The sequence below is a fragment of the Canis lupus genome, chromosome 10 (assembly GCF_011100685.1).
Source record: "Canis lupus familiaris isolate Mischka breed German Shepherd chromosome 10, alternate assembly UU_Cfam_GSD_1.0, whole genome shotgun sequence".
Lineage (NCBI taxonomy): Eukaryota > Metazoa > Chordata > Mammalia > Carnivora > Canidae > Canis > Canis lupus.
The window spans coordinates 6,463,578-6,477,388 of NC_049231.1; the positions used below are offsets into that span (position 1 = coordinate 6,463,578).

Below are 13,811 nucleotides of genomic sequence, written 5' to 3' on the forward strand. Positions count from 1 at the left end.
CGCGCTTTGGGCACCTTGTTGATAATAGCCCCTAAGTGACTTCAGCTCAAATGTGATCAACAGGGTGAATGAATAAGCAAGTTATGGTAAAGCTGTGAGCTAGACTACTACTCAGCAATAAACAATGAATTACTGAGTTACTGATACATGAAACAACATGAATCAATCTAACAATGTTTATGCAAATGAAATAAGCCTGGAGGAAAAGAGTGCATTTTTTTATTTTTTTAAAGATTTTATTCATGAGAGAGAGAGAGGCAGGCAGAGAGAGAAGCCGGCTCCAGGCCAGGAACCGGACGTGGGACTCAATCCCGGGTCTCCAGGATCACACCCTGGGCCAAAGGCAGGCACCCAACCACTGAGCCACCCAGGGATCCCCTGAAAAGAGTGCATTTTTGCACAATTCTTATTTCCTAAAACTTTAGGGAATTCAAACTCATCTATAGTGACAGAAAACAAAGCAATTGGGGTACCTGGATGGCTCAGTGGTTGAGCATCTATCTTTGGCTCAGGTTGTGATCCTGGGATTCTGGGATCAAGTCCCCCATTAGGCTCCCTGCAGGGAGCCTGCTTCTCCCTCTGCCTGTGTCTCTGCCCCTCTCTCTGTGTCTTTCATGAGTAAATAAATAAAATATTTTAAAAAGAAAGAAAGAAAAAAAAAAACAGAACAATGGTTGCCGAGAACCAGGGAAGTACAGAGGAATTACAAAGGGACAGGACAAAAATTTCTTGGTGGTGAAATACATGTTCAGTGTCTCAGTTCTGGAGATGGTTTCACAGGTATAAAACCTGTGTCAAAATTTTCAGGGGTGCCTGGGTGGCTCAGCAGTTGGGCGTCTGCCTTTGGCCCAGGGCATGATCCTGGAGTCCCGGGATCAAGTCCCGTGTCTGGCTCCCTGGAACCTGCTTCTCCCTCTGCCTCTGTCTCTGCTTCTCCTCTGGGTCTCTCATGATTAAATAAATAAATAAAATATGAAAAAAATTTCAAATTGTGCACTTTAAATATATGCAGTTTATTGAATGACAATTATACCTCAAAAAGGTAGTTAAAAGAATTTTAAACTCCTTTAAGACATAAACCATGACTCTTCTTTAATAGTTCTCTGAAATGCCTGGTAAAATGCCACACACCTTCTGGGGAATAAGTAAAGATTTACTGCTAAATATTTGGACTCCATAATAGTTCAGCAGTTTCCCTATGACCATGAGGGCTAGGCATTTTCCTGATGTCTAGAGTAGTTCAATTAACATTGACTAACAGTTTTTAAGCTCCTTGTATCAAATCAAAATACGAGATGCATTTTTTTTTTAAGTTTTAAAGTCCAGTTAACACAGTGTAATATTAGTTTCAGGTGTACAATTTAGTGATTCAATACCTACATACAACACCTGGTGTTCATCACAAGTGCCCTCCTTAATCCCCATCACCTATTTCCCCCATGCCCCCAACCTGCCTCCCCTCTGGTGACCATCAGTGTGTTTTGTATAGTTAACCTTTCTTGGTTTGCCCCTCTTTCTCCCTTTGCTCATTTGTTTTGCTTCTTAAATTCCACAAAGGAGTGAGATCATATGGCATTTATCTTTCTCTATTGTATTTAGCATAATACTCTCTAGCTCTACCCATGTTGTTGCAAATGGAAAGATTTCATTCTTTTCATGGCTGAGTAATATTCCAGTGTGTGTGTGTATACACATTATAAATATACACTATATATATACACACACACTATATACACACACACACTCTATGTTTATACACACTACATCTTCTTTATCCATTCATCAATCAATGGACACTTGGGCTGCTTCCAAAAATTTGGCTATTGTAGAAAATGCTGCAATTAAATACCAGGGTGCCAGTATCCCTCTGAAGTAGTATTTTTATATTCTTTGGGTAAATAGTAGTGCGATTGCTAGATCCTAGGGTACTTCTACTTTTAACCTTTTGAGGAACCTCCACACTGTTTTCCACAGTGGCTGCACCAGCGTGCATTCCCCACCAAAAGTGCAAGACGGTTCCCCTTTCTCCATCCTCACCTGTTGATTCTTGTGTTGTGAATTTTAGCCACTCTGACGAGTTGAGGTGATGAGATGAGCTTTCGATGAGTTTATCATCATCAGGCTGATTTTAACATATCCACGGACACAGGTTCTTCCTATTTAACAACAAAATGCAGTAAACTGCATTAAAATGAAGTAATTCAGGAAAAAATGTAGTCAGACTAGTTTTGCATCACACAACTTAAAGATTTGACTGACTTTTCTTTTCCCAGGAATTGTAATACTGTGTGATATTCGGGAAAGATTTCCACCTGCTTCTTGTCAATAATAACAAAAGTACTTACCATTTATTAAGAACAGATCATACCTCCTGCACCAGGCACTTTACATAATTACCTTATTTAATCCGATAACAGCATTGTGGGAAAAAATTAGCTAAGTAAGCATGCCACTTAAATAGATGAGAAAGTAAGACTCCGAGAAATTAAAGATTATACCAAGGTCATGCAAGCAAAGTGGTAGATGTAATATTCGACTACAAATCTGATTTCAAAGCAGATTTTACCTTTGTAGCCCGCGGTCGCCAAAACTGTCCTTGCAGGAATGTCCTAGACCTAATAATAATACTGCCAACTACTGTTAAATCGAAATGCAAATTCTCTGTGTTTTTAAGGGAGAACAAAGAAAATTAAAAACAATACTGTGTTTCTTCACGATAAAGCTAGAAGCTACTAAACCCCCCCTGCTCCCCCCCATAGCCCTATAATTAAACCTTTTAGCGTTAAATGACACTTCCGTCCTTCAGTCATGTTCTTGTAGAAGCATCTATTCTTAACTCTCTTCAATATACATTTTATATCCAGGTTACTAAATAAAGTACATTATACCACTGAAGCTTTTTCCGGTTCTTATCTAAGGTTCCAGTAGGTTTGGATAGTCTCATTGTGACCTAGAAGTTTCCCCTCCAAGCAGATTTGAGGCATCTGGTCTAATTATATGGGAAGCTCCTCTAAGGTGGCATTTCTCCAATATTTGCATTCCTTGATGTCTGTCCACTCTTTCTCTTTTTTAAAAGTCACCCCAAAGATACAGATGCAGTGAAACGCCAGGACACCTGCACCCCGATGTTTATAGCTGCAATGTCCACAATAGCCACACTGTGGAAGGAGCCTCGGTGTCCATCGACAGATGATGGATAAAGAAGCTGTGGTCTATGTATACAATGGAATGTTCCTCAGCCATCAGAAGAGATGAATACCCACCATTTGATTCGACGTGGATGGAACTGGAGGGGATTATGCTGAGTGAAGTAAGTCCATCGGAGAAGGACAAACATTATATGGTGTCATTCATTCGGGGAATATAAAAAATAGTGAAAGGGAATAAAGGGGAAAGGAGAAAAAATGAGTGGGAAATATCAGAAAGGGAGACAGAACATGAGATACTCCTAACTCTGGGAAATGAACAAGGAGTAGTGGAAGGGGAGGTGGGCAGGGGGTTGGGGAGACTGGGTGACCGGCACTGAGGGGGGCACTTGGCGGGATGAGCACTGGGTGATATGCTACATGTCGGCAAATTGAACTCCAATAAAAAATAAAAATAAAGTTCCCCATGGTGACTTTCAGTTTTCTTAACCACATCAAAAACCAACCAACCAATCAACCCAAGTTGCCACAGAGGGAATAGTAGAGGAGCTGCCCAGAGCTCCTAATAACGGGTTCCCTTGTTATTGCAGCAGATCTTAAAGGCTGAAAGTGAAGGATAAAAATGGGGTGAGAGCCTAGCAGACCCAGGCCTAAAATGCTAATGTGTTGACATATTTGTCTTTGATCTTTCAATTTTAAAATCCATAATGACACCGTAGTTGAATGCTGTAACTACCTGAGCACCCTTACTGATGCAACCCACCACTTCCCTCTACAGAATTAACAGCTGTGCTTGGATTGACCAGCCCTCGTTCCAGCCTTGTTTTCCCCACTCACCACACCTGGGTGTGTTCATCAACAGATGATGGTGATTTGGGTGGTTTGGGTGTTTACCGTAATGGAAGGCATACTGTGTAACTCGCTCCCCCCCAATTGTTTTGAAGATTCACCTACACGTAGTCACGTGCCTGTATTTAGTTCTACCTACTAAATAGCTTCTTGCCATTACATGCATATACCTTAGATTTTTAATACATCTTCCGTTTATAGGTTGTAAAGTCAAGTTCAATACTTCGCCGTTGAAAAGAAAGCTTCGGTAAACTTCCTTGTGCACGTTCCCTTAGGCATATATGTTAGAGTTCCTCTAGTTTATAGAGAATAATCTACCTAGAGATGGGAATCATGGTTGGCAAAATGTGTGTCTTCACTGAACACCTTTTCCCCCAGCTTTCCCCCTGAGATGTACTGAACGTATAAGGTGGTGTCAGTTTAAGGTGTCCCACGTGAGGATTTGCTACACTTGGCTATCACAGAGGGATTACCCTGTGCTGGCGGGTCATCGGGAGGACGTGACCCCGCTTGACCTTGGAGTTGGGCGCAGGGGATAGGCCGTTCCTTGGAAGGTACCTTCCGGCCCACCTGGAGCAGCTTGCAAGAAGGAAGCCTGGAGAGGCCAACGCGTTGTTGGGACTACCTGCATGGACATGGGCTGGGCCCTGTTCAGGCCTCTGCATCAATGTCTCAGATGCTGGGGAGCAGTGGGGAGATCTACTCATCTCTGTGGCCCAAGACAAGTTGTGTGTGTAAGTTCCCTTGCTTGGTACACCTGCCACCTGCCAGTCTGGTCCCTCTTTGCCCTGCGTGCTTGGGGCCAGTTTCAGATTTCACCCAGGAGGCTCCTGAGGATTCAGTCTGACACACTAGGCCATTGGCTAACGCTTCCTTCCCTCACGTCCCATAATTACTGTTTTTTTTTTTTTTTTTTTTTTGTGGTGGGAGCATTTAAGATTGCTTTTCTTTTCTTTTTTTTAAAGATTGTATTTATTTATTCATGAGAGACACAGAGGAAGAGGCAGAGACAGGCAGGGAGCCCGACGTGGGACTCGATCCTGGAACTCCAGGATCAGACCTTGGGCTGAAAGTGGTGCCAAACCGCTGAGCCACCCGGGCTGCCCTAAGATTTATTTTCTTACTCACTTTTGATTGAGTGGGAAAAGATGTAGAATTCGTACACAGTGGAATATTATTCAACTATGAGAGAGAAGGAAACCCAGGCAGTTGTAGCAACATAGGTGGATCTTGAGGGAGTTTGGCTTAGTGGAACATCAGAGAGAGACAAAAATCTTATGATACCGCTTATATGTGGAATCTAGAAAAGTCGAAAAGTTGAGCTCATAGAAACAGGGTTGAATGGTGATGACCAGAGGCCACGGAAGGGGGAAGGGGAGAGATGTTGGTCAAAAAAAAGGTCTAGACGTCCAGTTAGAAGACGAGTAAGTTCTGGGGATCTAATGCATAGCATTGTGATTATAGTTAACAATTATATACTTGAAAGTTTCTGAGTAAATCTCAAGTGTCCACTCTTCACCCACAGGGGGTACACTTCTTCTCTAGACCAACTCCACTGGATTGCCATCCATACGATGATAGCTTTCTGGAAAGGCCTGCTGTAACCAATGAGAATTTGTCCACTCCCTGGCTTTAAGTGGGAAAAGCTTGCCTGCCTGCTGGGCTGAGTGCTTCCAGATGTTCCTTGTTACCACTTGTCATATTAAATATTTATTCATTTATTTATTTTTGTCTTATTACTTAGAAGCCCTTCCCTTATAGTTATTTCTTGGCCCTCACTGTCTAAGATCCCAGGGTGCCTGAGGTTTTAAGCTATGTGCTTAGGACAAAATGCTGCCTTGTGAGGATTTAAAACATTTTTTTCCCAACTGCTTCATGTCTTTGAAGGGAATTATAACTTGAAATGTCCAGAACACTATCCTATTCAATAATTTTCAGGTAATTATCTTATTTGGCTCTCCCAGCCTCCTGTGTCCCCAAGGCATGGCAGTTTAATGCTAGTGAGAGGACACAGAATGGAAGAAAACTGGCAGAGGGGGGAGTGTTTGATTGGGGGGTAATTAATGTCGCAATCAACTCAGGTTTCTGATGTGGCTTCTAGTCTGAAAGTGTAATTTGGAAAATGTCTGGCGTGAGAGTACTTGACTTCTAAAATTATACCTAATGTAGACTAAACACCAATAAACCTATCAGAGGGGATTTGGTTTCTTAAAGTAGGCACAACCTTAGATAAACAAACTGATTGTGATTCTTTTAGTTCTGTATTCAAGTCACTTTTAGGTCCCTTAGTTGCATTATAATTATTTATTGAAACCCATCTGAACAGCCATATATGAACATTTAGGTCTTCCTCAGGGGCCTCCCAAGCTAAATGCTGTTGGTTAATGGCCTGGTATTATCAAACAATGGATTGGTCTGCATCTCAAAAAAAAAGTCTCTGAAGTTTAGATGAATCATGAAAACCTTGAAAAGTGATTATTGTTTATACCAGCTCTAAGCCAAAGTTAGAATCATTTGTTTCTTAAGTACCTAATATATTTCATGGTAAAGCTTTTAGGTTATATACTTTGGAGTATTAATATATGGAAAACTCTTGGTTTATTGATTAATGATTAGATTATTACTTAAATCGAAGGCTGCTTGCCTTCACAAAGGACAGACTCCATTACTGGCTGTATCTATACTTTCAACGTGTGCAATAAACTGTGCCACAAAGGAAGTTTTGGTCAGCAGATCACTATCAAGTAATTCAAGCCTCAAATTTTCCTAACTTTGTCTTAACATCTTCTAATCGGCAAGCCAGAGCAGTGTGCTGGGACCTTGCTTGCTACTCAAAGTGTGGTCTGGTTGACCAGCAACTCTGGCATCACCTGGGAGCTTGTACAGGCCACTCCAGACCTGCTGAATCAGAATCTGTATTTTATACAAGATCCCTTGGTGACTTGTATGCACTTTCGAGTCTGAGAGCTATTGTGTCCGTCAGCGAATTGTTAGGGCTGTGAGAACATAGAGGTCTCTCTCCTTCCGCAGGAGAGCACAGGGCCCAGGGGTTTACGACATTGACTCAGTTACTAGGAGGCATGTAGCTAGTGCACATCTACAGTCAGGTCAGGTCAGGTCCTGTTCCTTGTGCTGCTGACAACATTAGTTGTCTGCCCAGAAGATCATTCCCCTCCCCCTGTGAGAGTCTCAGCACTGCCTCCTTTGAGGAGATGCCATCTGTATTGCCAGTCAAAGGAGATTTCATCTCACTTTCCACCCTGCCCCCACCCCCAGGGATGGGACTTAAGATGGGTCATCAGCTGCCGTCACTACAGCATGCAAACTTCAGTGGACTCGCACAGGGATGCAGGGTGCTTGGTGTAGAATCATCTCGAGGCTGTGCTGCAGAGAAAGACCTAGGAGCTCCCTCCTGCACCAGCCCCAGGAGATGAGTCGGTTATTATGGTAGAGTCACTTAGCGCTTCCTTCTGTCCCATTCCTTAGGCAGAATCAATGTGCATTCCTTTTTTTATTCCAAATATGTACTCTTTTCAGAATTTCCAGGCATAAACCATTGTGTGGGTTTTTTTAACTTACACATATTGGATCATCCCACAGACACTAGTCTGCATCTTGTTTGTTCACTTAGTATAGGCCATATTCCTCATTGAGAGCCTTTGGGTCATCTGAATTTGAGTTCAGAATCTTTTGGATTTTAGAGTAGTGGTGTGGTATGCACACCGAGTATCACGTAGCTGGTGTGATCGGAGGCAATACTTCATAACAAACACGTTAAATTGTGTTTTGCACTGGAAGGTCTGAATATTCTATTCATGCTGTATGAGATCAATTAAGTCTTACCTATTTTCATGTCAGGACAGGTAAATATTTGCTGTCAAGTGAGTTTACGATTGGTTTGGTTTTGCCACTGAAGTTAAAAAACAAAAACAAACTTAGTTTCTAGAATGTTTTGGATTTTGGAATTGTGGATAAGAAATTGTAGAGCATGATCTATCTATATTGTAGAGATGTGCTTTCCGAGTCAGTCCTTATGCATAGATCTTTTTCACATCTGCTGAACTATAACCATTGGACACACACCAAGAATTTAACTATTCTTCTATATCTTTTTAAAAGACTTTATTTATTCATTTATTTGAGAGAGAGAGAGTGTGCACTCAATCATGCATGCATGAGTGGGCAAAGGGGGAGTGAGAGGGAGGGGAGAGGGATCCCATGTGGGGCTGGGATCTCATGACCCTGAGATCATGACTTGAGCCAAAGCCTAGAGTCAGGGATGCTTAACCGGCTGAGCCACCCACGTGCCCCAGCAGTCTTCTATTGATGAACATTTGGGATTTCCCAATTTCTGTTCTTACATATAATGTTGATCACATATAATGTGATCATCCCGTGTGTTTCTTTTAATACAATTGTACAAGTAGGAAACACCAATTTAAGTGTATGAACAGGGCCAATGTGAGGGAAAATGTTACTCATTTTCTGACTACAGCTGATTTCTCCTGTTGTTAAATGATATTTATGTTGAAATTTCTAAACCAAATGGTGGAAAATATCCCAGTACAGTGGAAGGAGGGGGAATAGCTTTGGGATTTAGGACTCATGTTCTAGATCAGGACTCACCATTCAACACGGACAACCTCAGGGTTTTTGTGCACAGTCTCTCAGTCTTACAACACAGAGAACTGTAACATATGACCTCTACCGATACTCAGTTCCTCTGTATGTAGGCACTGCTCTGAGCACCTGAGAAACAGCAGAAATCCAAAACCGACAATCCTTGCTGTGATGGAGCTTCCATTTTAAGGAGAAAGACCAAAAATAAACATAACAAAGTATAATATTTAGTGTGTTGGACAGTGATACGTGGTAAAGAGAAAATTCGTAAAGCAGGAAAAGCTACTAGTGTCTTATTCCAATGTCTATGCACATCACTCCTTCGAAGGTGCTGTTTTTATGCTTCAAAAGGGGAAATTAGGTTTTGAGTGTGAGCGAAGCAGGACGTGTGTGGGAGGGTGTGAGGTGGGGGACTGCTGTTTATCATTATCGTCCCAGTTTTACTGTTTGACACTTAAAATGATGTCCACATATTACTTTGATAAAGCATAACTATTTTTAGAAAGAAAGAGGGGAAAATATCTGAATTACTTCTTTAGGAAAATGTTTGAGAAGAATAAAGGGACAGAGCAGCCAGAGAGAGGAGAAAAGACCAGATAGGGAGTTGTGGTTCTAGAAGATGCCAAACATCAGTACAAACTATTGGGTTATGAATCATTTTCTGAGGCTCTTAAAATATGAAGACTATGAAAAGCATGCAACATTACTGCATTTCAACAAGACTCCTATGGGGCAAAGTTTCCATTTCTTAAAATTCTGACTAGATTTTGGTGGTCAAGCAATGTGAATCACTGGTATTTCTGCCTCTCAAGTAGTCAAAATAAATGGTTATTGAGCTATATGGGTGGAGGTTGGTAGAGAATACCCATGAAGAGGAGTTCTTAGCATCATTTGTAACATGAAGGCTAAGACTGTAGCAGCGCCCTTTCTCTCTGTCTCTCTCCCCACCCCCCCCACCTTCATCCTGTTGCAAGACATGTGCTTCCATACCTCCATTCTCAGTGGGAATCTGTTCCCTTCTTTTTTCTTCTTAAAGCATACTTATTTTTCAAAAATTCAGATCTAATTCCATTTTCTTGATGAAACTTCCTTTGACCAATCCAATCTTCAAATCTTTTATTTTTTTTTTTTCTTTAGTTCTCTCTATACCTGGAGAGATAAAAGTCTCTGGTCTATTTTTGGGGATAGTGAAAATGTTGGTATGTGCAGAATTGGAAAGAATTTATATGTGGAAAGCCCCCTACTGAGAAATTAAACCTTTGGATCTTAGTCATAACTCTGCTACTAGCTGTGTGGCATTGATCAAATTATAGAACTTCTCTGGCCTTAGTAACTTAGTCTTTAAAATTAATGAGTTGGACTAGATGATCCTTTTGAGCAACCATCCACTCCCTGGGCCTCTTTCCTTGCTGAGCAGGGAGCTGACTGGGGCTTAATCCCAGCATCCTGGGATCATGACCTAAGCTGAAGGCTTAACCGACGGAGCCACCCAGATGCCCCCACATATTCCATTTGTTATGGATCTGATTCTATCTGGAGTACACATTTCTCCTCGCTCTAGTGAAGAATACTATCACACCTAACCTTTTTCTGAGACTCTGATGCAAGGAAATTAATTTTTGAGGTCCAAGTAATGACTCTGTTGTTGGTGTTACCTTAATTGTAGCCCCTCCCTGTCGGTTTCAGTGCTTTTTTCCTGCTGATTCTCCCAACAAACTTACATAATGTTGGGCTCTTATTAGATGCTTACAGCTGTCTAATTCATACATTCCTACATCTCAGATCCTTATCTAGTTTGGTTTTTGTTGGAGGATCTTATGAAAACAAAGGGTGAGGAGTAGACATTGAGGAAGGAAAAAGCTTAAAAAAGTCAAGAGCTGACTTGTTTCTTCCTCTTTTACTTTTTTCCTACTGTTTTTTTTTTTTTTAAATTTCCTCCTGTCACTACTTTTAATATATTAATAGGAGTTGCAGGACTACCAATATATTTGTTTGAATTTAATAGAAAATATTCTAGGTAATCACTCAGCTTTTTCTTTGAGGGTACTGTATTATATCATTTTATTAATATTTATTTATATTCTATAATTAATGCATTCACTAATTTCCTATTAAATAATTTCATAATGCACAGCAAGTCCCAATGTTTGGCTAACTAAAGCAAGGATCAGTTTTGTTCTTAAGACAGAAACTCATATGAACTAGTTTAGGTCAGAAACAAAAAATGAATGAATGAATGAATAAGTAGGAAGTTATTGAATGTCTGAAGGTAACCTGAATAATCGTAGAGTAATAATTATAGAGAGATGTCATAAGACACTGGGACCCCAAGAACTAAAAAAAAAATCGTTCAAATCCCAATTTTCTCTATGTTTCCTAGGATATTTGATATCTTGGCTCTCCTTTTGGCACATTTTCATTCTTTTCCCTTGATGTTATTGTAGATTACTTTAGGATGCTATGGGCTGCACCTGTTCATCCCAGCTTCTGCTTTGCCTGGTTTCCTAGCTCTAGCACTCATCCGAAACCAAGTGAAGTCCAGCTTCTATGTTCCAATTCTAAATTCCAAGAAGAGATTCTGATTGGTATAGCTTTGGTCAGATGTAAACTCTTGTCCAATCAGCTAGTGATGAAGAAGGGACTGAACCATGTACCACACACATGGCTACAAATACAAGCATGCACACAGGCACAGGGGTGCATTTACCCTAGAAGGTTCCAAAAATGTTGGCACAGAGCAGTTCCTCAACACATACTTATTATATTTAATGTCAGGCTCACAAGTAAACTTTATACAAAATATACCTCTCCAACCTCCTTGATTTCTTTCTTGAATTATTGTAATTGCTAAAGCTAAAGATAAGATGTGGCTGATGTCTAAATATAGAAATAAGCAGAATAAATAAAGGGCTGTTTGGAGATTTAGCCTGACGGGCAATCACTTTCTAACTTAATAAGTATTTTAGATCTTGATTTAGCTGCCTTTCTTTGGGTGAAAATTTGTTTGATCTTGTCTTACCATTAGAAAAGTCACAAGCATGCAAATTTTATGCATTCTTGTAAAGTTCAAACCCATTAGCTTTTATTGACAGATACTAATTTATATGAGGAAGGCAGAGGCAAAATGGATTCAAACAAATGCCTTAAGTTCAGAAGTATGCTAATTAATGGATTTTCTAATTGGCTTTCCTTTTTTTTTTTTTTTTTAACTCTTCCCCAAAGCCTGCTGTTATGCTTGCTTTATTATAATACTCTGGAGGGCATCTGAAAACATAATTACCCGGGGAAGTCTGGTTTTGGGGATTGATCTTATAAGATGTTAAAGCAGCACAGAAATGTAATGTGAGCTACATATGAAACTACATTTTCTAGTAGTCCCAATAAAATAAGTAAAAAAGCCCCAATAAGATTAATTTTAGGGCAGCCCGGGTGGCTCAGCGGTTTGGCACCGCCTTCAGCCTAGGGCCTGATCCTGGAGACCCGGGATCGAGTCCCACATCAGGCTCCCTGCATGGAGCCTGCTTCTCCCTCTGTCTCTGCCTCTTTCTCTCTCTCTGTGTCTCTCATGAATAAATAAATAAAATATTAAAAAAGATTAATTTTAATAATTTTATTTAAACCGATATACCTAAAACATTTTTATTTCAACATGCAATCAATAAAAAAATTAATAAGGTATTGTATACTTTTTTGGTGCTAAGTCTTTGTTTTTCTTTGTTTTTTTGTTTGTTTGTTTTTTTTGGTACTAAGTCTTTGAAATCCAGTGTTTTATACTTAGAGTGTAAACTTCAATTCAGATAGTAATTTTTCTTTTTCTTTTTTCTTTTTTTTAAGATATTTATTTATTCATGATAGACACACAGAGAAAGGGAGAGGCAGAGACACAAGCAGAGGGAGAAGCAGGCTCCATGCAGGGAGCCTGATGTGGGACTCGATCCCAGGTCTCCAGGATCACACCCCGGGCTGAAGGCGGCACTAAACCACTGGGCCACCCGGGCTGACCTCAGATACTAATTTTTCAATGGTTAAAGAGAAAGTTCTCCAGGCACCCTGAGGCTTGCTGCCCTTGCAGACCAACCTTGTAGGGGTGGTCCTGCCCTAGGCCCTAAAGTGCTGACACTGCTGCAGACTTTCCTATAGTTTGTTCCTCAGGACAATAAATAGTCCCTTGACATCCTCCATGAGCTCTCATGAACTTGGCAAATGTCGTCAACTTGGAGATTAGCATATTAAACACTCAGAACTTTTACAGTCAAGAGATTTGCTTTGCTTTGCCTAACCCAGTGTTTTCCAAACTCAGTTGACCAGAAGTCTTCTTTTTTAAGAATAACAGAATGCTTTACTGCTGTTCTACATGGGTTCTGTGGCATATACCTTCAAAAATGCTCTTCTGGTTCGCTAGATATTGCCGGACTCCAGCACCTGCTCATTTGATCACGCTGGGCTTCAGCATGTCCTTAGATGCACCATTCTAATACCTATCTGTAGGGGACATCGGTTTTTGTTTTTGTTTTCCCCTGAACAACAACTATTCCTTTTATTCTATCAGAATCTTCTTTTCCATGGAAGAATTTATTCTATATAGATTGAATGTGACATCTCCTCTTCCTAGCCACAGTTGGGCCCTGTGGTAAAGACTGTCATTGTGCATTTTCACTTTCTTTCTGGGCACATAGCTAGACTGCATTTCCCTGCTTCTCTTGCCTTTAGGAGTGGCCATACAACTAAAGTTGTACCAATGGATTGTGGGCAAAAGTGGGGCATACAAATTCTGAGCTAAGGCCTGAAGATAGGAGCATGCTTCTTCCATGCTCTTGTTCCCCTTCCCAGAAGCTGGAACATGGATGTGCTTGTCACTCAGGTTTGATCATGCACACTCTAGGAGCTAGTGGAGAAACAAAATAAAAGAAACTTAGATCCCTGAATGACTCCATGGAGCAGAGTGCCTCTGATGTGGAATATCACATCAGGCTGAAACATGAGAGTGAAGTATGTATCTCTATATTCTTGAAGGCACTGAATTATTTCTGAATCTTTTTTACTGTGGAAGTTTAGCATAACTCTGGCAAATATCATGCATGAATCAGTTTTAGCCAAAAAATATACCCCACTTTTATGAGCCTGGATGAGTGTTTTAGCAACTTGCATGAAACCCAACCTATATCAATCAAAGTCATTCTTTGAATGTTTATGTCA

At 40.6% G+C, this 13,811-nt stretch overlaps 1 long non-coding RNA gene across 1 annotated transcript in view; it reads right to left on the reverse strand.

The window, feature by feature from the left end:
* The window catches only part of LOC111097817, a 34,227-nt gene extending 23,095 nt beyond the window's left edge, over positions 1–11,132 (reverse strand). The window contains exons 1-3 of the long non-coding RNA XR_005365133.1: positions 11,087–11,132; positions 9,606–9,764; positions 2,038–2,156 (exon numbers count right to left, since the gene is read on the reverse strand). This is a non-coding gene — a long non-coding RNA (uncharacterized LOC111097817). The remainder of the gene's footprint in view (positions 1–2,037; positions 2,157–9,605; positions 9,765–11,086) is intronic.
* Positions 11,133–13,811: the final 2,679 nt, after the last annotated feature.